Source organism: Hoplias malabaricus, chromosome 3 (assembly GCF_029633855.1).
Source record: "Hoplias malabaricus isolate fHopMal1 chromosome 3, fHopMal1.hap1, whole genome shotgun sequence".
NCBI lineage: Eukaryota > Metazoa > Chordata > Actinopteri > Characiformes > Erythrinidae > Hoplias > Hoplias malabaricus.
This window is the reverse complement of record NC_089802.1, coordinates 69,952,257-69,979,226: the sequence shown is the minus strand read 5'-3', so window position 1 is coordinate 69,979,226 and position 26,970 is coordinate 69,952,257. Positions and strand designations below refer to the sequence as shown.

The following is a 26,970-nucleotide window of genomic DNA, read 5'->3' as shown; positions in this document are numbered from 1 at the left end:
ATAGCTAAGCTTTATTTTTGTAAGTTGTAGGCTGTTTGTAGGATGAGCTAAACTTAAGGGAGGTACGGCATATATATTGCATACTCACCGTAGACGTATTCCTTTATTCTAATGACATTTGTTTGGGATTCACTTTGGAGTTTTGATAAATTATTGCTAAATATTTGCATGTACTTATAAAGATTATTAAATATTTTCTTGCAATGAGAGGAATTACAAGACAGGGTTGGGAGAATATGTTGCTAACTTAGGTCTGCAAGAATTCTGGAGGTAAATTTGTCCAGCCACCCTTATGCCAGTAGATGAACTAATGAATGAATAGATGAACACTAGCATATTTTTTTCCACCTCCAATTTAAAGGAAATCATTAATTATGTCTAATTTGAAGAAGTAAACCTTATCAAGTCAACCTTGATCAAGGAAATCCTATGGAGTAATATGTCAGTGTTTTCCCCCAGCCCCGGTGTTGGTGTTAAATACTGGGCTATGATTTATAAAAGGAACACATTATGCATGGCTGCTATTGCCGTCTGTATTCCCATACATAAATAGCCCTTTTACCACTTTGTAGAAATCTGTAGGCCATGTGAATCCATTAGCATCCCTCTGCACAGAGAGCAGGGGGCAGGGTGGTTGGTGGCTTAGCGTGTGTTGATGATGCATATTTTATTAACTGTCTGGGAAAATGTAGTACCTCAATATTTCATTGGATTTATGTGCCTCATCAGTGCCAGGAAAAAAAAAGAAGAATGAAACTCCCTAAAAATAGTTGCTGCTAAAAGTTTCTCTGAAGGGGACAAATTGTTTTAGTCACTGACTTCCACATATGGCTCTACATTCAGTTCAGAAGGAGATTTGTTGAAGTGCTGGCTCATCAGAATAGTTTCCTTTCAGGGAGGTTTGAGGGCTTGTTACTTAATTTTTCAGATGGGCCATGGCTTTTATGAGCCCTGGATACCCCTTTCTGCGGAAGATATTTCCCTGCTGAGTTACTTTTTTTAGCATTTCTTTATTGGTTAGAACTGTTGAATGAAGGACTTTTTTTGATGTTTTTGCTGGTGTCAGCAAAGATGGCATCTCAGCTGTGGGACTGTGGGACATTTTCAGCCTTCTAAGCCAACACTGACAATGTCATCAGGGATATCAGGCAGTTGCCAGAAAGATCTGAACATTTTCTTAAAGTACTCAGTATGTGTAAAAGTTGATGGCAGTGTTTGTATATAGTGATTTGTCTACTGAGGATATTCATTATTGTATTTTTTCTATTGTGTATTCCATTTTCTTTCATTCATTCATTATCTGTAAGCGCTTATCCAGTTCCGGGTCGCGGTGGGTCCAGAGCCTACCTGGAATCATTGGGCGCAAGGCGGGAATACACCCTGAAGGGGGCGCCAGTCCTTCACAGGGCAGCACAGACACACACATTCACACCTACGGACACTTTTGAGTTGCCAATCCACCTACCAACGTGTGTTTTTGGACTGTGGGAGGAAACCGGAGCACCCGGAGGAAACCCACACAGACACAGGGAGAACACACCACACTCCTCACAGACAGTCACCCGGAGCGGGAATCGAACTCACAACCTCCAGGTCCCTGGAGCTGTGTGACTGCGACACTCCCTGCTGTGCCGCCTTCCATTTTCATGTATTTTCTTTTTTAGCAGAACACAATATCGGACGTTTCATATCACCTCATGTATTAAAAGAGACCAAACCTTTTCAGTGGACCGGTTTTCTAAGTGATGCTCATTTTATGATTCATTGATTTTATAATAACCCATAACTTTGAAGCCCCTGCTAAAAATAAAATTTAATGGCTCATGAAAGTACAAAAGATTTTATTTTTGGCTTTTTGTTTGTTCCTTGCTGTTGCTGGCCTCAGCAAAGACGGCAACTCCTCTCTAGGGGACTGTGGGAGGTATTCCTTCTAAGTTGAAATTTTCAGTGTCATTAGGAATATCAGAAATATGCTGGGATCATGAAGCATTTCTTTGAAGCTTCTCCGCTCTTGTAAGAGTTTGACTTTGTTGCTGTACTAATTGTAAACTGAGATATTGACATATATTAATAAAGGAATACTTCCTGTAGTTGTTGCACTAGTTGTAAGACTAGTCTTGGGTATAATATATTACACAACTGATTACACAACAAGTCTGTAATCAGTTATGTACAGACAGGTTTACATCCCTCAACAGAGGACATATTTGTAAGTTTATCGATGTTCTACGTTGTATTCTGTATGTATTGGCAACCAGAAGAGCCTTTAGAGAACCTCAAGAATAATTCCCCTATTGTTACATATACCTCTTTACAGATCTGGAAAATATGATCTCCTATATTTGTATGTGAGCAGGAGAACAGCCCTGACTCACGTTCGGCGCATGTGTTCAGGCCTTTTTCTCCTAGCCGTTGGCAAGTACAAATTGAGTGTTTTCACTTGGAAGTCTATCTGTTATTTCAGCATTTTTTTTTCCAGTATCAAACCACTCATGACATTTGCATTAGATATGCAGATGGGAATAAAACAGGTTTTGTACGCTTGTCACAAGTAATTTTACGTTGCAGTGTTGCTGATAAGAAATGAAAGGTCTGGCTTAACCTTTCTGTTAGCACCCAGAACTACTATTAAATAAAAATGAAGGGCTGCCACCTCGACAAACGAGGTATTGACTTTATTATTATGTTAGTATAGTATAAAGTATATTATCTTGAATATTACTTTGGCTTGTAGTCTTTTTAGTCTAGGCAATAAGGATCTATGCAGTGAACTAGAATGCATTTTACTAGGTTAATACAAAATAGTAACTGGCTCAACATATGCTGACAGTGGTACAATTATTATAAGGTATATTTGAAAATATATGTCTGCAATAATAGAAACTTTAAAGCAGGTTTATGTCCTTACTCAAATTCTCTGTACGTTCCGTTTGCAGGTGATGCATTCTGACGAAAGCTTGCATTGTGTTAGTCATTGGGTAACGTATCTTATGTTGCACATTTGGCTTAATGTTACTAGAATAGTTTTCAGGGAGTGTAAACAACCGCATAATGATGTTCACACTGCTTTCTATTTCAGTGCTTTGTGAGAAATTTAGAGGTGTATGTTGAGTTAACGTTTTGGAGCGTGTGTGGGTTTGTTTGCTTTAGTTAACGTAATTCTAAAATTGATTTGCTAAAAACATAATGCAGATGTCACATCTTGTTTAATGGGAAGTGCAGTCTGTCTTCAGTGGTTTCAAAAAAATGGTGCGTTTCCTTTATTTCTGTCTAAAACGACTTTTTCTGTGTTTAAATCTCAACAAAAATCCTACCTTTTCTCTACTTTCTTCCACTCTCTTTAAAGCCCCACCCCCACATAAATTGAAAAGCGTTCTTGGGGTTCTGAAAGGCACTATATACGTATAAAATGTTTTATTATTATTACGGACTAGGTAATAGACAACTAGGGAAGAGCTGGACCTGGGCCTTTTTCATGAATATGGCAAAGTGATTTTCTTAAACGTTTCTTTTGAGGTGTAATAAAAAAAAAAATCTGCCGCAGGCACAGCATGCACCTTGCAGTGCACACGCATGTAGCTTTATTATCATATTATCGGTCCTTTTGCAGATTACACCAACCGGAAATATTAGATTTTTATCTTAAACAATGTCATTAAGAACTTTTCTCCACAGTCTTCAACATATTCTCAGATGTTGTTTTAAAAGGAAAAGATGAAAAGGAAGAACTGTACTATCTGCAGCACCAGTGTTTCAGCTGTTTGAACTAGCTGCCTTTCATCTAAACTGTGGCATGTGTATGAACCTCTGTTTACTTTTAAATGTGAGGAGCCCAAGGGTGGGGCGTGAGGAGCAGAAGCACTAGTTTTCAGTCACTTTTGATTTGTCGTACTTGTTTTTGCCGTATTTAAACAGTACACTTATTTCTCCAGTTTTTTTTTCTGTTGGCAGCTCACAAAAAAGACTGGTAGGTGGACTTTTTTGTTTTGTGGGTTGGTGGAGCTCCAGATACAGACATTACTTTGTATGTCCCCTTTAGCGCCAGCTAACACAATATATTTCCGATTAATTTTTCCTGGTATGTAATATATGTCAGTCATTCATATTGGACCATCAGCAGGCAATGGGGCTGAAGCAATTATACAAGTAACTTGAATACGTTTTATTACAAAAAAATAGAGGCTTTGTTTAATCCCCGTCTTTTTACACGGACTGTTATAACTGACACACGAGAGAGAGAGAGAATGTCTGGGACTATTTTATGCAGCCTAATTCGGACAAATGTAGTGCAGTGTATACACTGTAAAACAGACCTGCCCTACCGTAATAGTACGCCATCAATGCTGCAGCATGTGAACTACACTTCTCCAAGAGGACTAAGAGCCTATTAGAACATACTAATGGTCTAGAAGTGCTTGCCATGGTTTACTACTTTGCATTAAAGCTACATATATGGCAAATGAAAATGATTAGTTTGATCTGCTGAAATTTGCTTAAGGATTTCCTGTTAATTTAGTCTAGCTCATGTTGATTTGGAAACTATTCCATATGAGTCACAGCTTTGTATGTTTTGAATGTGGGCAGGCTTGTCCTTTAGATGAACACTGGCTGCTCAAACAGTGGCACAGAAAGGCTTCTAATCATGCACAGTTTCAGCAATCTGCTGAAATGTTGAAAAAATATTGAATAATTGGAGTGAAGCGTGATTAGACACTCGCATTTATGTCCTGTACTGCAATGAGTGATTCTTACTTTTATGGACATCATGCAAAATACTCTCAAGCATATGTCTGTTTACACAACTGCATTGAAAAGCAGAGTTACTTTTATGTGCAAATAAAAGTTTATTATGTGGGTTGTATGCAGCTTAGGAAGTATTCCTTCTCTTGGGTGTGCCAGGGAATTATCGTCACCAGTTCAGCTTTATCTCTTTATAACAGAATCTGTCCAGAGTGCTGGTTGTGTGTGTGTGGGGACTACCAGCTAGTGAATGTGTGGATGTATGTGTTAGGAATGGAAGGAGGAAGAGAAAGTGTTGGAGGGAGAGTGTATGGCAATGATGAAACCTGTCAAGAGAAATTACTGCTTGTCCGGCAAGCTGCTCAGGCTTGGCTCTCTTTTTCTCACAACGGGTGCGAAGTGTTGCCAGACCTCTCACTCTCCAAATAGCTTAATTAAGTGGGATGACCTTCGCCACTCCAGATGCGCTCAGAGTTAAAAAGTGGTCCTGTGCGCTACCTCTGTTACTGGTTTCAGAGTGTTAGTACTAGAAGGTCAGTCTCACCCTTGGTGTTATATATGGATTGTGGGGTGTTTTATTTTATTTATATATTTTCCCCCCTTTCATATTATTATTTTTCCCCCTGCAACTTGTCTACTAATAGTAATATGTCATATATATTTTTATATTATTAAATTTTCACAAAATGGCATTTTTCAGTGCGTTAGCCCATACACTTGGGAATTTGGTGTGACTACCAACACACAAATTATAAAACGAGGCAAACCAGTTTGTTTTCTTAGTCTGCCTAAGTCAGAAAACACAAGAACAAGCCTTTCTGATTTTGTTGTTGCATCTAGTGCATCGTCCCCGCCTCCTCGTCCGAGTGTTTCCAGTTACGGCACTGGACCTGTGTTTGTGAGCGCACAAAGACTGGTTAAATGGATCAAAAGAAATGAGCGGGCCAAGAACGGACCAAGTGAATTTGGCTAAAAAACAAAGCTTCTGCTTCTCGTTCCTCACTCCTGTGCACCTCGTGATGATCTGAGCTGTGGCTCATTCTTGTTTAAAGGAACAGTTGCTGGAACTGGTTGCTTTGAACAGGGCTATTTAGACAGGGGGAGAACAATGCTGTATGGTTTGATTCTTGCAGTGTTTTGCCCTTACAGATTCCAGTTTCATTAAGACCCCGTAACTGTGTGGTATAATATCCAATTTAACAGTATGTTAAATATTCTGTACATGATCCTTTCTGCCAATAAATTTTCCACCCAGTCACAGAATTTTGGTCCAAAACAAATGCTCTGTATTCAGCCACGCCCTTCCTTTCAACAAGACTTCCCTCCACCTGTTTGTGATTTCAGCATTCAGCTCAGTGTTGTGGAGCCCAGAGAAAGTGACTGCTAATCGCAGACAAGCACATCAGCGCAGTTATAATTTACTAAACATATTCATAATATTGTAAAGCTAATGTTTGTTATGCCTACTCTAGCATTTTGAGGGAAATATGTGAACATTTGGGCATGCAATGTGCATATTTTTACTAGGTACATTTGCATCTTAACTTGGATACAGTACATTTCTTGTTTGATCAAAAACATTTAGAGTAATGGGAACATTGCGTAAAGTGATATTACACCACACTATCACAGTGTTCCCAGTGGGCTGTTTCATAATGGAGCATAGTTGAGCAGATGCTTGTTGCTGCAGTTATTGTGCTGCGCTCAAGGCACAAAGGCTATGGTGTGTTTTCTGTGTCAAGGAACATTGTATACTAGTAGCCCAGAGAAGGCTTGTTTGAGCTCCTCTGTGGTACATAATTTACTTATAATGAGGTATGAGTGAATAGCACCTCCACCTTTTTGACAAATAACAGATTTTCAGATTGTGATGCTGCTGCAAATGTTTGGGCCCCTCCTGGGTTCAAGATTGCCACTAATATTTCATGAGCTTCACTTACCTGCTTTGTCCCACTTCCTCTAGAGATGTAGTTTGCCTTCTCTTTTTTTTCCTGTCTCTCTCGCCTCTCAATTTATTTGTATCTCTTCTGCAATATTGCTATCTGAGTGTGTCTAATTGTGCATCTTTGAGAAGAAGGTCAGCAATTAGACTGTCTCGACTCGAAATGAGCCGTCGTTCAAAACACCACTTTTCTTGCTATGCAATACAGCTTCTAATTGTGATCGAGGCAATTTGTCTGAACGCTTGGTCCCTTGAGTCTCACTCAATCACTTCTGTCTTCCTTGAAACTCCTTGTCAAGTCACAGTTGTCTGCTTGTGGAGGCAGTAGTCTGCTAGTTGTATTTAATCCATATGCACCTAGTGACACCTTACCGCTGCACAAAGCTGCTCTTTCTACTTATAAAATGTGCGCTGAGAAGGCTGAGAGAACAAGTTGCAGTTGACACGCAGCTTTTCATGATGAAGTGCTTGTGAGGCAGGGGAGGAAACAGTGGAAGGCTTCTGTGCTTTTTATTTTTTCCTCCTGCATATCAAGGAATTCATCTTGCATCCCTTAAAAGGGACATATTCTACCTCTTTTTCTACAAGTGCATACTGTCATAGGGTCTTAATATGTCTGTGAAATAGGGCTGTGCCATGTCGTATTGTTCATGATAATATCGTCATGCATTCTAAAACGGTATAAAAAATCGTGATAATAGTGATATTCTGACCTGTTTACATAATGAAGTTACCCATAATACGGCCTACGTTCTTTACATGAGTCATTTAGACACAGTGGAAAGTGGCTCTGAGGCGGATGAATTTTCTCGAAAAAAAAGGGGAGTGACTTCAGTTATATGGAGGTTGTTTGGTTACAAAATACCCGATGTACAATAAATCATGGTATTGTGTATTTTGTTTAATATAATTAATAGTAATACATTTTGTTTCAATAGTTTTTTTTTTTTAAATTAATAAAAGTATTTTTCAGTGTTTTTATTAATATTACCAAGAATATCGCTATGGCCAAAATACCCTGGAATATTGTGATATTATTTTATGGCAATATCGAACACCTATTGTGAAATGCTTTGTCAAAATACCTCAAGGATCTAACACCACAACATTGTAGTTCCCCTGTCTAAACAGCCCTCTTCAAAACAAGTGATTTAAGCGACTGTTCTTCTAAATGAATATTGAGACATGGCTCAGTTCAGCAGGTAAGGCCAGGTGTAAGGAGCAGAAGCTCTGGTTTTTAGCCATCTTTGCTTTGTTCTCTCATTCTCTGTTCTCATATTTCATCATTTTTATTCAGTAGCAATGTCTCTGTTCTCGTTGTTTTATTCTGTTTAACCTCGTCTCCAGCACTGTGACTTTCAAATAACAATGTGGGACAAATCTAAAGACTGCACTCTACATTAGCAGCAACACCAAATAAGAATCCCTCATTTGATCCAATTTTTTCAGACGTGGGCAGACCACAAATAACTCACTGGGTGGTTTTGTTTCACACTTTTTGGTTTAGTGGGCTTCAGATGTGTAAATCGTTGTGTAAATGCACTGAAAAGGTCTTTTTTTATTTTATTTTATTTATTTTTTTCCCCTCCCCCCCTCTTCTTCTTCTCTTCCTCCTCTCTCTCAACTCAATGTCCCCTTTTGAAGATGCATATTATTCGGGCGAATCCCTCTTTTAGTAATTCATTTTCACTGAAAGTAAAGGTATAAATATATTTCCATTGTGTGGGGAAAAAATGAGTGCAGTAACCAAAGGTTCAGCAGATTGGACTCAATAGAGAGAGTTTTACTCTGATAAGTAAATTGAAACCTTAAGTATTGCTAGATAAAATATCTAGTCTTTGTCCCTTTTATAAACTAATCCCCAGAAAAGAAATCGCTATTTGTATTGGAACCACTTCCCTTAATATGAGCTTTAAGCATGTGTTTACATTTTGTAGTTCTGTTCCTTAGGTCTGGAATAAGGCAGAAAATATTTAAAATAAAATAATTGCACTAGGATTTGCATGAATCACGCCAAACCTATCTGGTCCTACATTTTCTCCTGATATCAGCCCAACACACATTGATTACAATATTCTGTTTGTTGTTTATAATGGAATACATCATTTTCTTGGAAAGGGAACACTAACACATTTCACTAAATTAAATGCATTAGTCACTTCCTTCGTACTAATAGAACTTTTGCTTGAACTCCGCTGCACTGGGCAATTATAAGACCATCTCAATGTCAGGAAAAAATCTTCATCGGATCCGAGGTCTGAATAGCACCGCTCTTCCCTCTTCACATCCTTTTAATGAGGCAGCTGATGTCTTCATTAGCTTGCATTATGAATCACAGTGACTAATGCCTAGTAAAAGAACTTGCTAATTCTAGAGCACCCATTTCTTGTGTTATTTTAGGTTTGCTGTCATTCTGGATAAGCATGCGAAGCTATAGTTTTATATGCCCAGCATGAGTACTGAAGACGACTGCAGAATTTCTGAAGTGAACCTCTATCTGCTGCATATGTATTATTTGTTGAATTACCATGGACAACATGCTGAAGCCTGTGCCCACGGGTTTCTATTGGAACAGTCCTTTGAGTCAATAGGATTCTTTTCCTATTCGAAATAGAGGTAGTGTATTCGTCTGCAAAAACTGTCCATGTCTTACAGATGTGGTAGATGGATATTTGGTTTGAAACAACAAAACTACACAGCTACACAGTATTTATTTCAGATTAGAACCAATTCTAATCCACCCATGGCGGTTTTTCAACGTGCTGCTCATGCTTTCAAGTCTGTTGAGCAGCAGAACCTATTTGAAGAGTGCTGACCACCCAACTTCAGAGTGGGCAACACAGTAGAAGAATTGAAGCTGAAATAAAAGTGTAGCATGGGAGGTTGTGTGCTTTTGGACACCTGCACATGGATGTACATGACATTGTCTATGTTCAGTTATTGCAAATACCTTTCAGTAAAATGCAAATTTGTCAACATATTGTGGCATGACAAAAATACGTTGTTTGCTTCTATGTGGCAACCATAGAGGGAGTGAAGTTTTACTGGGTTCGGTTTGTCAATCCCAGGCTATTCACAAACCACAGAAAAAGTATTTGAGATACATATAGTGTATTGTAAACAAGCCCATTTCTGCCACTTACAGCATCCATACAAAGCCATACAGTATCTTATTATGGGATAGTATCCTTTCCATCTTTTAAAACTTTGGTTATTTGAAAACCAAAACCAACAAAACATTCATGGTACCTGCACACACAAGACTGTTTTAGAAATGTGGCTGTGCTGTGTAGACATGCTCAGCACTACAAACAACAGCATGGCTGTAGCCTACATAAAGTCATCTCTCTTATGGTATACATTCTAGGACAACAAGCATTAGTTTTTATACATAAGGAATATAGCATTATGTTTTGGGAAAACGCGTCTCTGCTTTCTTGTCTGTTAAAATGCTCATTTTAAATTAGAACATCATTGATGGCAGGTATTTGATTTGAATGATTAATCGTTTAAAATAATGCTAAAGAATGTATTCCCACAGGTCCTCAACCCAGTTCTAAACTGTGTTATACCCCGGTGGCCTATGTTTGGCATTAAGCATGGTGACTTTAGCTTCATGTACAATGTCTCTAGAGTCTAGAACAATCCTTTTATTTCATGCTTTTCTATTTAGATTATACAAGCTGTGTGCACACCCTTTTTTAAAATGTATATTTCAACAGTGGTAGCACCTTAAAACCCATACCTACAAATATGTACAATTATGTTGTTTGATTACTTGATCAAAGTCTAGCTTCCCAATGGATGAAGAGGAATTTATAATATTTTTCCCCAAGGCTTGGTAAATGGCATCAGTTGGGTTTTACTTTTTTGCTTACCATCCTTAGAAGAAAGCTTAGGCCAATCTGTAATTGTGAAGGAGCATGGCCTATCTTAATAGATCACATAATAACAATGTTTGTAGTCATACTGGCTGTCTCTAATGTTCAAAATACACTATGGATTCTGTCTTACACAGAACCGGCAGAGCATCTTGACAGAGTGACAGAGACGGATAGAAGATGTTGAAAGTCACACCAGTGTAAAAAGTTCAGTTAAGTCCACTTCATTTGTGCCCAGAGTTGACAGAACTTCTTAGTGCTGGTAGGGATCAAGCCACACTCACACTGGCAATGCTTATGTCTTGCATTCATCGCCACTATGATTTATAACGCACACACTGTATGACCCACACAATTACACACAGAAATCACTTCTTGTTTCTGGTTTGATCCATTGAGCTCTCCCAGCCTGACAGCAAGTCTGATGGCAAGCTTTCACTCTCAAGCACAAAGTGATCCATCATCAGTCAATCACCATCTCAGTAGAGACTACAATAAGCATTCATCAAGTCATAGTGACTCAGTGGAAGGGTGACAAGATCACCCTGAGCAGGGTCTATGGAACCCCCTGGGACAGGACTTCACACAGGAAGAGGAAGTGAATAAGGGGAAAGGTTTCATGAACAGCAGGACAGAGCTATCCAGGGTTCCAAGCAAATGCTTCTCTCCCATTTTGAACAACAACCCAGCACATAAATCACACATGGTCCACCAAGAAATACACTATAAACATTGATTAAAAATACCACACGTTTAGTTATCTCAGCTACGGTATACCTGTTTTTATTTGGAAAAAAAGTCTTAACACTGCTTTTAATAATAAACATTTACAAATGTTATTTTGAATATGTATTTATAAGAAACGTAGTTAAATGCTCCAAAGATCGAGTTGCTGCCCACTCTGAACTGAGAGAGTTTTTTTCAGATGGCAGATTGATTGACAGTAGCATTACTATGAAACCATAAACATCCTGGTATCAGTTGTGTGACAAACAGGCTTCCACAAAGCAACCACAGTTTTTTACTCCAGTCATGGGCACCATGATCAACATGAGTTGCGTTGCCTATGAGGAATCGAAATCAGTCCTTTTCATGTAGTACAGTTAGACATTGATAAGACACTTAGTTCTTGTCTATGACAAATGAATGCGTGGTAAGTCAGTATGTTTTAGGACAATATTAATTAATGATATTTATTAATGAACTAGTTGGCATTTTTGGTGGTATGTACTGGGTCAAGTAAAATTCTTGATTCATCTAAACAGCATGTGATTGTTTTGATGCTCTGTTGCATATTGCATCTTATAACCTTAGTATTGTGAAGGCAAGCTATATACAGTGTTTGGATATTTGTGTTATGAAAATGCTACAAGTTTATTCTGTTAGGAATTATAACGTTTCAAACTACATTATCCCATCGATGAACTCTATTTCACTGGCACCACAGTGAGACAAAAAGCCTCAGATTTTGATTCCTTTGCAGTTAGATCTGAGTTTTTCTCCAGACTTTCTTCAAATGGTCAGTCATTAGTCAGAGTCCTGATGGCTTTTGGGAAAAAACTGGTCTTGAATCGGTATGTCAGTATACTTTTTGGAACCACTGCATAAATGCTGTTTGCCTATATTCCCAGCAGGATTACTCACTTTTATGTACGTAGTTGTGCAGTGACAAGTCATCTTGTCTAAGCATGCTGCTGTTCTCTGGGTGTTTCATCTGGGTTTCCCATGGTGTGCTTGCTCACTAGGGATCTTCATCCATCTAGAGGCAATGCTGTGACAACAGTAATGGCACCCATGACTCACTCCCATATGCAAGAACACACACAGTGCACAGCACTTATTTCTGTTTCATTATGCCAGTACAGGGGGCAGCACAGTAATGCAATATGTAAGGTGCATCTTCAGCTGCCTTCAGAACCTTGTTGCCTTCAAAGGCAGCTCTCTGCTGTGTAAGGTACCTTCCAAATGCTTTGCAAATAGGCTGGTCGTTTTCGTAAGAGCATGCATATTCTGGCTGCATAGACAGCTACCTGCAGAATAGAATGCATTAATAGTGTCAGCGTTGCACAGCTCCAAGTACAACCCCTACCTCGTGTCACTGTCTATAAGGAGGTTGCTGTGTTCTCTCTGTGTCTGTGTAGGTTTCCTTTTTGTGCTCCTTTTTCCTCCCACAGTCAAACGGCTTATGTTGACGAGTGAATTAGCTGTATAAAATGTGCCCTTTGGGATGTGTGAATGACAGTATGTGTGTGTAATACCCTGTGAGTGACTTGTCCCCCAGTACATGGTGTGTTCCTGCCTTGTGCCTTAGGCTCTAGCCCCAGCGTGACCCTGAACAGGATGTTGTTTTCAAAATAAGCAAATGTTTACAAATATGTTTTGTCACATCTTCTGAATGTTTGAAACTGTTACATTAAAATAAAACTTAAATATATGTCCATAATATTAAATTGAATGTAATTGATATTAATATCAAATTTGTTTTGTTGCAATAGTGTGGTTTTGAAATTAATAAAAGTATATTTCAGTGTTTTGTCATATCACCAAGAATATCCTGAAATATTGTGTTATTATTTTAGGGCCATATTGCCCACTCCTATTCAGTGTCTTGTGTGCTTTGAATGCTCTGACCCTTTAATGCAGATGTCCAAACTAGAGGCATCAAATGCTCCCTTGAGGACACAGCTCAGCCACTTCTGCCCTCGCTTGGCCCATGCCCTCTGCCACCTGTCACAGTCAGCCCAGAAACACTACCCAGCAGAGAATAATACTCTCAAACATGCGAGCACACACAATCGCTGCAAGGCTCCACAGTCATTCAGATATGCCAGCTATCCTATTCCACCTTGAAAGATACCATCACTGTCACAAAAGAGCATCCTAAATTTAGACAGATTTAGTTTCTGCTGTTGAATGTTGTGTTTTGTGCACTTTGAGTATTTTATAGTGATGGGTGGTTCAGGATTGTTATGTTGAAACAAGGCCACATCCCTAATGGGTTCTATGCTTTAAAAGTATTTAGAGATATGTCTTTCTAGAAAGCCCTAAACTGCAGCCCCTTCTGATTATAAGCTGCATTCTGATCAATTGAAAACCACTATAAAGTTCATACAGTTGAAATTGTACATTTCACTGCTGAAGAATTTAAACCTTTACGGTCAAATGAGTGCGGACACCCGCTCAGTCAACATTTCGTCTTAAATGAAGGGCATTAATGATCATTAAATTTGACTTGTGATAACAGTATTTGATTAGAACAATTGTATTTTACAGCAGCACACTTGGATATCTCTGGACCACTTTTGCTAATATTCTCCAGATAATTCATTTACCTTTTCTATGCAGAGTAACTTTACATTTCTCTCTAACGTTAACCCATGGGTGTCTGCCCTTAATTTTTATGTAGGATCCACTTATCTGTGCATCTCACACAGACAGAGATGTATATGATATATGTGATAGATAAGATGATAATAACAGTGATGTGAACTGCAATATTCCTGTTCATTTGCTTGAGTAGTATACTGAAATACTGATCCTTATTTCAGTATACTAGTATCGCAAAATACTAATCCTTCAGTGCTGAAAAGACCATCAGTTCTCAAGTCTCCTACTGCTGATGCTTCTGAGTCAAATAGATAATGCATTATTAGCCTGCAGTGCTCATCCGAGGATACAGATTTAAAAGAATTGTATATAACTGAAAGCTAATTAATTAGAATTAATGTTGCTTAATTTTCAGGTTTTTTTTTTTTTTTTTTAAACACAGCTTATTGCTGGCAAAGTACACAGGCAGTGTTTGTTCTTCACCCAGCTCGCTGCACAGAATGTTAACCGTGTCTGTGTTCTGTTGAACAAGAGTGGTGGCAGGATCCTTGTTTTTCTGTGTAATATGCAGCACTTGTTCAAAGCACTGTCGCTGAATTTAATGTACTGAGAGACAGTCAGGTTCCTGTGGCAACTCTCTCAATAGACATTGTATCTTTACATGGGTTTGATTATGGCATTGATTTATTTTTATATATTTTTTTTTTTTTTTTTTTTTTTAAATGCACAGTATTGTCACCCCCACGACCCTGATTTGTGTATATCAAATGGTAGAATGGCTCTCTGATATTATGAAGTGGTTTCAGTTTGTTGCAAGTTTTGCCCATGTTCCTCATCAATAAGCTAACGGCCTGTGAACACGGAGTCAGATTGTGAAGACAAAAAAAATGTACATTAGGGCTGTGCAATATCGTGTCGTTTGTGATAATATCATCATAATTTTAAAACAATATAAAAAATCAATATTGTGATATTCTTTAAGTAAGTGTTTAAGTAATGACTCGGCACAGCAGCTGTTCTGATTTTTTTTATTTACTGTGACGTTTTATAGTTAATTTTTATATAACTGTTTGCATTTGCTCTTTATATGCTACATTATTGTTTTATACAAAATCAGAATCTTGGTAAGTTACAGTTTACAAAATAAGCAAACGTTTACAGATTTTTTTTTTTTTTTTTTTTTAATGTTTATTACATTTGTAATAGAATATAACTTTTTAATATACAGGGGGTCCTCGACTTACAACGTTGATCCGTTCCTACGTCACATCGTAAATTGATTTTCGGTGTAAGTCGGAACATACGTACATACTGTACGTAAATAACATACTGTAAGCACTTATCCTATCCTAACATCTATCCTCCTCGGTCCCGAGCCGCGTAACCGTGTATTCTTCCGCCGTGCACACAAAACACGAAGTTCGCGTTACGACATTTACGATGCAAAACCACTAAAGTCAAAACAAGGCTTTATACAGTAAATGGGAGATGTGTCGTATCCACGAAACATCGTAACTCAGGACTAACGTAACCCGAGGACCTCCTGTATGTAACCATGTAATACTATTGATATATGAAATATATTTAATTTACTATAATTAATTAGTATAACATTGATTTTGTTTCAATAGTGTGTTCATGAAATTAATAAAAGCATTTTTCAGTGTTTTTTCATATCGCCAAGAATATCGTTATCGTCAAAATACCCTGAAATAGCATTATATTATTGCAGGGCCAATCAGAGCTCCGTGGTCATGATTGCATACCAAACAAATGAACATCAAAATAGCAAAACGCTACTTGGGGCCTATGGGTCCTCTGAGCAGCAACCAGAAGCAGAGCCTCCCACATATAGCCTGTTATACAACTTTAGTTCTTGAAAAATGCAGTGGAACTCCCCCTGTTGTCTTTTAGGTAGAACTTGGTGTACCCTCTGTCGTGTAGTTGCATGGCTTAAAAGTTCATCATTGCTGCTGCTACTACTCCAAGGAATTGATTTCCTCTTCCCAAGATTTAGAAGTATTTAGACTTAAAAAAAGAAATACAGACTTTGTATTTTAAAAAGTGACAGACTTTGTGTGATGGTCCAAATATGTTAAGAATCACATTCATTTTTTGGCCAAAAAAGTCAAACTCTGTGTGAATAGGCCTTTAGTGTTCAAGTCCCCCAGGCCCTGCTAGCGGTTCCTTTTGAAGTCTTTTTACAGCAGACTTACCAACCCTGCAGGAGCTCTCAGACCATGATTTTCTGGGAGCTGACAGTAGGTCCACGTGAAATTAGTGAAGAGTCTACTGGGTCAGTCTCCATTTGATGGGACTTTTTGGCTCTAAGGGAGTACGGGTAAATGAAAGGTCAGTGCAAAGTGAGGCTAAGCGTGTGTGTGTGCACTGGGGTGCCAGCCAGTCAGATGTGTTTAATATTGAAGGTAGTAACTTTCTTGAAGAGTGAAACCCTGGCACTTCAAGGAGCTCCAGATGAAAGGCATGGAAATGACTCGCTGGGACAAGCATGGGACTGTGGTTTTACGGTTAAATGGCTCCGTTCCTGGGAATAAACATTCTGGATAATGTAGTGAAGCACTGTAGGCTTTTGCAGTTAATCCATTAACGTAATGCAAATTAACCTTCTTTCTTAGTGATTACTTGGAAAGATGCCCGATGTGGAATATTAATTTTTATAATTCAGTTCTTGTATATATATTTTTTTCCTCCAAAAATGTTAGCATTTATGACTTGGCAAAATGTGTCTACATTGTTTTAGGGAGTTATCATTTAATTTGATGATTCGAGCCAGTGGAAAGTTCCCAATGTGTAAAGAATGCGTTCAGTACATGGTTTTTACACTAAGCTGTTTTTTTGGCTCAGTGACTTTCTCTAAGCTCAATCCACTTGCTCTTGTCAGTCTCTGCCCTAACCTTACGTGACATTTCCTGAATGATTGTGTCCTACTGGGGAGGCTTTGTCTTGTTTCTGTTGCTGTATTAGTTTGTTTTTTGTTTTATGAACAGAGGGACGTCACTGAGGTTTAGACTTCAGTTGTAGAGCAATCTCCCACCAAAGGAAAGCAAAGGGTTGGAGTATTTGAGATTAATCATAATAATGTTTTAACTCGCAAGCCCATGTTGATGCAGGGGTCACATTGGCCAGTATTTTATTATTAGTTTAGTTATTACAATTTAGGAAAAGCATAAACACACACGTGCATACACCTCAAATAAAGCTAATCATGCTATCTGTGTATTAGAGGGGCAGTGTTCAATATTCTTTTTTTTATTCTAATTCCTGTAACATATAAACGTGTAGAAATCAGAGGAGGGTGGGCTGCTTTTCTTGTTTTTTGGAATGAGGTTGTGATGGTGTCGCACCTTTTTATAAGAGCAAACCAGTTCTGCAAGACACCTGCTGATCTGCCTTGAGATTGCTAGTAGTACAAGGCTGCCTGACTGTCGCTATAGTGCCTCTTGCTGCAGTGCTTATAATACAGATACCCACGAGTCTAAGGTCCTCCTGCCCAGGTGTTCGCTAGAGGGATATTTTGCCACACAACTTTGAGATGTGGGTCTGCTTTCCTGGAGTAAATGTGCTCCATCCGTGTATTTAAATGGTCCCAGATGGAATGTTATTACATGAAGTGGTTATGAATGACATTTTATTTTTACACAGTTTTGGTCTAAAACATATATCCATTTTATCAGTTAATTTATGACAAAGCAGATACAAATTCCTCACTGTTTTGCCACTAACAGCATTACATTTCAAAACTACAATGAAGAACTTTGTAGATTCTTTCCTTCATTTTGCAAAATAACTGCAACGCCTGTTCTCGTGTGGTTACACTTAGGCTTAAATGAATCATTACATAATTGCAATTTGAAGGAGTATAATATTCAGATCGCACAAGCTACAATTACATGATAGCTAGCACCACCAAGTTTTGAACAGGGACATTTGGCTAAATGTGTAACAGAGTTAAACACTTCAGAGTCAACTAAACCCTGTTGTGTACATAAAAAAACTACTAATAAAATTCTGGCACTCTAAATATTGCTTTGTCTTCTTAGTCATAAAACAGGCCTGGACCTTACTTCATTAGTTAAAAAGTAATTGCAACTTAAAGCAAACATATTATTAAGCAAACCACTTTGAGTGATTTAGCGCATTTATTTGGGTATCTGAAAATCCTGCCAACCCACAGACTGAAATAAAACAACCCACTCAGGTTTTTTGTGATCTGAGTGTATGGGATAAAATTAGTTATTTTGATATTGTGATCCAACGGAAGGCTGTTCGGAACAGTCCTGACTCCTCATTTGAGTATTTGAGCTCCTAGTGTTTGGAGTTATCAGAGGTTCCTTATTCCTGTGCACCAAATCTGAACTGTGGCTCATTCGCATTTACAGGATGATGACACCAGTTCTTCTGAATAGGGCTGTTTAAACAGGAGGAATATACAGGCTGTGTGGTTTTGTTCCTTGTGATATTTTGATCAAAGGAGGTCTTAGTTGGGTGTTTTTTTCTTTCTTTCTGTCTGTCTTTCTTACACGTCCCCTGCAAATTTTGTTAAGTTGTTAAAAAGGTATATAATGTACTCCATTTAAATCACAAACACAATATTGGTCAGAAAAATTGTGATTAATTATTTTTCCTAAATCGTTCGGTCCTATTTCCTAGGAGCATGTCTGCATCAGGTTTTTTGCCCTCATCAAAACCTATTCACACACATGCAGAATATATATGGTTGGTTAGAAGCACATGAGTTTTAGACTTGAGCCAACTTTCCATTTGGAACTGTGTGCTGCAGTTTGTAAACGGCTGTGTTTTGACAACGCAGTGCAACCAAGTGTTTCAACTGTCTGGGTGGGTGGATGGGTGCGTAGAGCAGTAGCTGTGGTTTACTTTGGACACATCATGCTCTTTATGAATGCTTCCTCTGTGTGCAGTAATACTGTGTCCAGCTTGTCTAAAATCCTAACTTTGGTTTGAGGAGACATACACCCACTTGCAGTAGACTGGTGTTAATATATAAAGACAGGGTTATTAAGAAGGCTACTGATTGGTTATAATGACAATCATAACACCCACAGGGACTCTGTTGACCTGTGTTTGTCAGCAAAGAGAGCTTTCTCCAAATGGAAGCAATTTAAGTGTTGTGTGTGTGGATGCAGACAGACAAAATGACTTACTTATTTTTTTGTCTGTGGTCAAATACAAGAGGGGGGTTTGCAGCTGAAGGCAAATAGATATTGATTCTCCTGAGGGTTGCATGTGACTAGAATACCAAGTGTTGAAGTGTTGTTTTCACTTCTAAAATTTACGTCAGCCTTCTTCCTCTGTCTGCAGCACGATGTAGTTTCAATTTAATGCGCAAGCTGTCATGAGAAGCAAACTTGGTTCAGAGGGTCACCCTGAAATGATAATCTGTTCTTGAACATTTTGAAGATGCCTTTCGAAAATTAATTACTTAATATGATACATTAGCTATCTATCGGAAATGATTGGTTTAGGATTGTCACTCTCACTCTCTCTCTTTGCCCTTCTCTTTTCATTTCTGTCAGTATTTGACTTCTACACGCTTTTAGTTTAGGGCCGGTCCAGAAGCATTGAGATTTTACTTGCAATTGTCTGGAATGCGATGAGGGGGAAAAAATCATAAATGTGCTTTTTATGTTATTGTACAACGTTCAACAATTTATTTTCCTCTCCACATTTAACCCGTCCTTGGCAGTGAACACTCAAACAGATGCTAGTGCATAGGGACAGTGAGCGCACATATACCCAGAGCACCGGGCAGCCATCACCAGCACCCTGGGAGCAGTTGGGGATTATGTACCTTGCTCAAAGGCAACTCAGCCATGTATTGAGAGAGCAGGTCTGAAGTTCTTTCATTCATCCCGTACCCACTTGTCCTGCTGCTTGTGGGGATCTAACCAGCAGCTTTCCAGTTCCAAGCCTGCTTCTCTAACCATTAGAACGTGGCTGCGCATTGAGGAAAAAGCATCATTAAAGTACGGTGAAACCTTAACGTCCGAGTGAATCAACCTACGAATTTTCAGAGATACGAGTCTGCGTTCGTTGGATTGTTTGTTTTATGACGCAAGCCGAGATTTGACTTATGAGTGAGCGAGCTTACCCCACTCGCCACTAGGTAGCTGAGCAAGTGCTCAGTTCATGTAGTTATCTTGCCATGCAAGCATTTCTGTCGTTCTGCTGTCTTTTGTAGCATTTTAGTGATAAGTTTGTAGCGAATAAGTTAAGCAATAGAGCAAGAAAAGATAGACTCTCCCAACCTCCACTGCCAATCTCATCCACCTCTGCCACCATCTTTGTCTGATCTTCAAGGTAAATACACTTAACAGAACCAGTTTATTTCTTTGCATTCTCTTTTTATTATGTATTATTTATTTATACATTATTTGTTTATATAACTAAATTTTTCTTTTGTAAAAAAAATGTGTGGTTTTGGGGGACGAACAGATTAATAGCATTTACATTCATTTGAATGGGAAAATTTTCTATGTAGTATTTGATATATGAGCAAATTGAGTTAGAATGAATTAACTCGTAAGTCAAGGTTTTACTGTATTTGATACTATTTTCTTCATGGTTTTATATGAAGTTGAAAACGAATCTTGTGATTTTTCACTTAATGCACCTTTTCTTGATTTCATCACAAGAAAATAATCATAGCAAAGATGGCTGCATTTAATATATATTAAAAAAGAATAAATGCTTATTGCATGGCATATTTTCTAAGATTAAAATGTATTTTTTATATTTAAATTGAATTCGTAATATTGTACAAAAGATGTGTACAGTTATGGATTTTATCATTGTCCATGAACAGCTGCATTATACACAGTGGATCAAAGGGTCAACCTAGTCAGTTTACTGATCGCAATCACACGGACTCTGTCAACACTAGTTTCAGACTGAAATTCAGCTTGTATGGATCAGGGATGGTTTCAGTGTGTTTTGTGCAGGGACGCTCCATATCCTGCCTCTTGAAAAGGCTTGACACTACAGCTGGGGCTTCAGGGATCTGCGGTCCAAACCACCAACGAGCAGGAGATGAGCATGGCCAGACAAGTTAATCTGGGAAGAGAATGTTTACTCTCTGGTGTATCGAAAGCAGAGAATGGGAGAGAGTGCTGAGCTCTGTAAAAGCGATGTGAAAACTCTCAAGGTCACTGGCCTCAATCCCAAGCGTGTCTCAAGGCAGTTCAGGAATTTTACTGTTTTCTACCATGCAGACCTTGCGTTCCTGGAATATGCAAAGGTGTGATGGGCATTTATCACTGGCATTGACCCTTCTATAATGTACTATTAAAGTGGGATTAGTTTTACATCAGGAAAAGAGGTAATGTAATTATTAATGGTGTTTCTGAGAGATTTTAATCCGTGTCTGTCATACTCACAATCTCTAATCTCCTGCTTCAGTAAAAAATCTAGTAACTGTTCCCTCTTTATTAAGCACATTAGAAGTATTTACCCTTGTTCTTGGTGTTATTCATTTATGAATGAATAAATGAACAGCTATGAATATGAAAACGTATAATAAACGCTTAGATTTTACGCAGTAATATTCACTCTGTCAGTTCCCAGCCTTATTTCTTCTTCTCTAAACCCTAGTATTCGACCATGTCAGTGAGCTGACCACGTGGACCTGCTGCATTCTGGCGCTTCTGTGTATGCTTGTTGTGGCTGGACATAAATGCACATTCACCAAGTAGATACCAGTGAAGGTGTTGGCCGTTGTTTCCAGGCTCCAGATGGCACTTGAGGATTTGAAGCCGAATGAAATGTAGTGTGAAATTCAGTGAGCTGGCAAACTCGGGTCTCAGCAGGGAGAAAAACATTTCCTGCCTCGCTGCCTTGCTATTACTGCACCACCTGGCAGGGAGACTGCTAACATTTTGACTAGCGTCTCATTAAAGGTGCAATCAAGAAAGATTTCATATTTCTCATGGCAGATTAGCTAAATAGTTAGCAGAGGTGATAGCAGTTTTCATTTGATTTGGTTCACACTGATCTTCATGTGGCTTGATGTTGGGTGTTTGGTTTTTTTTCTCCATTTGGTCAGTTTTGCCTTTTCTTTTAGGGTCCTGCTGTTTGCCCTACCTGGCTGCCTAAGTTGTGGAGTGTTTTTGCTGGTTTCTAGCTTTTTGCTAACGAGACCTTGGTGTGCAAGGGTTAGGGTTACATCACGTTTGCTCACAGAGGTTTAGTTATCTATGATGAGGATGAATTTGCAGACAAGTGTCAACCTGCCTTACTTTCGGCTTCAGATGTTTCCCTAAGAGGACGGTCGTGGGAATGTGTCCTGCCCTCTCTTTCTGTCTAGTGGTGAGCAAGATGGCAATGCGCTGTCAATATACAACTGAGTCAAAATGTTTTTGGAGTATCGTCCGCACTACTGAAAAACTGAACCTCTGCATAACAGTGTACAGTCGATTATTTTTTGTGTTTTTATGTTTTCTAGCTGTGGATTTTTAAGAGATCCTACTTACCTACCTACCGTTCTTTATATATAGATTTTTTATGATTTTTAAACACATTTTCTGTATTTCAATATACATTAATTACAGCATCTGTCACTGACTTAGTCTTTACAGGGTGCTACCATCAGTTCAAGGCACTCACATTGTCAATATTCATATTTTTACCCTGGATTTATAAAGCCAAGAGGGTTGTGTTTGATGGTGATGTCATGTTTCTTGTTTGTTTTGGCAGTTTTTCAGTGGATTTTTTTTTAATTGTTTATATCAATATCGGAATTATATTGTATCGACCGAAATGAAGAAATATATTGTGATTTTGGCCATATCATCCAGCCCTATACTAATTATTTTTACAAATATATTTACAATCAGTTGTTTGCTGCAGATCATTTGGTGAAACATAAAATATAAAAATCTAATAATTGCTTTCAGCTTATTTATATAACTATAGTAGACTGTTTTAATCAATGTTCTGTCATGGTTTGTGAAAGTTGGTTACTACTTCTTCTAAAGACACATATCTGATATTGAATTTTATCTCTTGAATTTTTGTGGTTTGCCTGTACTTTGTGATTTAAAAGAATATCAGTGGAAGAGCTGGCCAATATTGGAGAACTCTCAATGGCACAAGCATCCTTGTTTGGTGTTTCAAGGTTGGACTGTTTGTTTGTGCGCAATTTGTGCCGGTAGTTCAATGTTTTTTGCTGTAGGACCTTGGGGGATAGAAGGAATTAAATATTTAGATTTTGAGAAAGGTTCAGTTCACAGTCCAGAGTATGACATTCTCATTCCTTCTCACTTCCTCCTTCAACTCCGGGTCCTCCCTCAGGATCACGTAGGTCACATTTCTGACTTCCTGTGTGTCCCATCCATCTCTCTCTGCTCCCTAATCCTCTCCAGAGCTCTTTTTCTCCTGCTCTCATTCACTTTCTCACTCCCTGGTTCCTGCCCTCTCCTCCTCTTCCCCTCCGGGTCAGGCCTTTCCCAGCAACTGGGTCACTGGAGGCTCCAGTCACATGGCCCAGCCTGACCAACGGCACGCTGAAAACCGACACTACTAGTATCCAGAGACCAAGCCTGAGAGAGATATACACACGCGCGCACTCTTAAACCGATATTCAAAATCATTAGGACCTCTACAGCTGTGGTGGATAAACACAAGAGAGACCCTGCCTGACCTTAGAGTTTGGGTTTTATTGCCAAATTAGTGGATAGTATTATAAGGGCAGCAATAAACATGTATCTATTTCTAGAATCAGTATTTTAAATATATATATTTTTTTTATTGATCTAATTTATTTTAATATGTGTTAATTTACATACTGGTCCAATTTGTGTCATTTTATTGCCACCACAGACATTTATGAAGTTGTATCACCTCTAGTACTTTGATGTGCGTGTTGCAATCTGTCAAAACATGTGCATTAAAGCCCCTGTGAACCCATTTTGAAATTTTGTGCCTCAGAGAGGGGGTGTGGCTTTGGTAACCTTGTGATTGGTCAGGGTAATAGTGACATAAGCATTACCCACTTTTAGGGCTGCCCATTCTACATTGAGAGCAGAGCCGTACAGGTCATGTTTTTATTCAATTTCAGCATTGCTGAACTTTTCACATAACATGCAAATTTAGAATTCTACAAAAAAAAAAATCAAAATGGATTCCTAGGGGCTTTAAAGGAAAATATAAAATATGTATTAAAATGGCATGTTTAATAATGCTAAATTTTGCAGTGCAACATGTCCAAGCAAACACTTCTTTAAATAAGGCATATTATAGGCGCCCTGTTCCCTATGGTTGCAATAAACCGTGGTAAGCTTTGGCCAAAATAACACATGGGTCAAACAACACAGCATTTTCCTTGTTGAGAATGAGCCTTAGTTAACGTTTAAGCTTGAGAGCACTGGCGGTAGTTTTCAAGAAGCACAAAGACAGGCCTTTTCTGTACTATTTCTGCTCCATTCTTGTTTTCATCATATTTGTGATTGGACATGCTCAGGTGAGGAGATGACAGCTCTGTAGTGCCTGCTGTCTACATAAGACTCAGGCTAAAACAGGCCATTCTGATTTTGTCCTGTGTCCTCTAGTCTCAGCCACAGAAGCTCTGTCCCCAAGTAGATGGAGAGTCTGATGCGTTCAGTGCATTAAACTGGCCTCACTGTCAGGATTCTTCCAGCTGCATTCTGATTGGCTGTCTGTACATTCACGTGTATGTGCTTCAGTCTGTCGTTATGTACTGGCTCTTTTACTGGTCCAACGTGATTCCTCCTCCCACATGTCATGCCAAAATAGCACATTTATGATTGGTCCTTATGTTTGCCAGAGAAATTTATTTTCCTGAAGTAGTAGGCAGTTCTTGACCGTGTTAAATGATGAAAGGTACCATACTACCATGCAGGTCCCTAGAGATTCTGGCAATGAGGCACTGTGTCGTCAGTGTTAAGCATTTCAGACCAGTCACAGCACTTCAACGTGTTTTTATATTTTTTGGACATAATCACATAGTAAAAACCTCTACATCAACTCAAGTCTGAATGAGTCTCGTCAACAGCCAATGAGATCAGAGTACAGAAAGAAAACATGGTGATGCAGCACTGAAGAGCACGGTACTATGTATGTTTTTTTTTTTCTCTACATAAATAGCAGTGCAAACAATAACTGCAGCAAGTTGTTGTAGGTCCATCTTTATCTGTGTCTCCTAGGAAATGGGTTCAGGGTTTGGGATAGTGTAGTGTATTATTCCCAGTTGTAAAGTGTTTGAAAGATATTTTCTGTCTCTGTGAAGATCTAGGGAAGGGGGGGGGGTTGTAGGAGTTGGTAGGAGATCCAGATGCACATTATTGTGCTAATGCTCCCACAAAATATATTTTTAAATATCTCTCTTAAACATGATTTCAAAAACATTCAGTATTCCCACAGCATCATTAATTGAAGTTTAATGACTCCTGTTCACCTTTTAAAGAGCTTTGGATATTTCATTATAGCAGCATGCACCATAGGTGTACGAAAAATATTAACCTGCTCATTGCCAGAATAAAAGTGCTGTGGAGCAGCACATTATGAATAAGAGGCTGGTAAATGAAAGAGCCATTTTTAGTTTATTCTAAACAAAATGGAACTAACCAGGGTCCTCTGGATGAAGTGAGACGATATCATTTACAATATGGTTCAGACTCTGTACTTGGGAATGCGTTTCATTTGTGGTAGATCTGCTTTTTTTTTTGGAAAGAAGTGGCGATATTACAACATGTTTTAAACAATGTACGGGGCTTCTTTGATTTGATTATTTATTTATTTGTACTTTGTTTGCCGGCACGCGTCTTTATGGTTTTGAATTATTATGCCTTCTCTATGAATGACAGTTTTTGGTGTACACACCCCATTGTTCACATCCTTAAGTTTGATAAGGGGGTGGCGGGGTGTGGGTGATGAGGCGCACACACTCTCACACCTGAGCTGTCTATTGGGTTTTGTTAAATAGAGCATGGCTAATTCTGTACTTATCTTTACACGCATTCACACAGAGCTGAGACTGAGGAGCCCCAGGATTTCCCTCAGCACATGCACAGAAAATGTAGTGTTTTTTTTGGGGGGGGGGGGCTCTGCTTTTCTAAATTACAATTGATTACAATGAGATCTGAAAGCATGTTGCATTGCTTTTGTAGTTTTGTTGCCTGTTGTTTCATACTGTATGTCCATCTCAGCTTGTCGTGTCAACAGACAGAAAGACTCAAGGAATTATGGTGTTCAAATGGGAATGATGAAGCTGACAATGATGGGGATTAGTGAGTTTGCGTATTATAATTTGCGTGTGTGGCGGATCGAGCGGGCATACAGACATTTTATCTGGGAGCGGCTGTGTTTAACAGACGCTTGATTATCCTCATTCTGTCTCTCGATTTGAGATTTGCCTGCTGTTCTCTCTCTCTCTCTCTCTCTCTCTCTCTCTCTCTCTCAAAAACGCATGCACACAGCAGCAAACATGGCCCTTCTCAGAATGGAGTAATTAAAAAGTAAAAGTCTTCCACTCATCAGTCTATTTTGAACTGTCTTCATCAGCCTTTGCACATTTTGTGGTTTGACACTGTTGTGTTTTCCAGTTCCAAATGTGTGGGATCTTGAGGGAAATGGGGGTTGTTGGCAGAGGACGATGGTTACACCGTTGAGAAGAAGAAAAACAATTGTAGTTGTTGCTATTATTAAGTAGAATGAAAAATTGTCTCAATTTTATTTTCATCTTTGGTTTATTCCTGAAAATGTTTGGATTTGAATGGTGTTTCAGATGAATATCAAATGATATTTATAGTATTCTAAGACCCGAGTTTTGTTGATGCTGGCCTGTTGTTTATCACAATGCTTTTGTTTAAACAAACTTTAGGTTTTGTCAATGTGAGTAGACAGTTTTAACTTGCTATTTATGATTATTACCCTACCGTTTTCAGTATAGGTTAAAAGGTGTTAGCTCATTAATATTAATGATTGAGTTCTTGGTTATCTCGTTTTATTTCTTGTTTAAATTAGACATGTTCAGAGCATTTGCACATTAATGTGGATATATGGAGCAGAGAGTATCTGCCCACGCAC

General features: G+C 38.6%; 1 protein-coding gene across 4 annotated transcripts in view; it reads left to right on the top strand.

The window, feature by feature from the left end:
* The window catches only part of nck2b (NCK adaptor protein 2b), a 45,019-nt gene that overhangs the window by 2,171 nt on the left and 15,878 nt on the right, over positions 1-26,970 (top strand). Inside the window, exon 1 of one of the 4 annotated variants that reach the window (XM_066664805.1) lies at positions 10,719-10,775. The exons of 2 other annotated variants lie outside the window; for them this stretch is intronic. The gene's annotated coding sequence lies outside the window, so the exon portion shown is untranslated. Of the gene's footprint in view, positions 1-10,718; positions 10,776-26,970 lie in introns of those variants that run through there. One more of the 4 variants, XM_066664806.1, reaches the window with a different exon arrangement.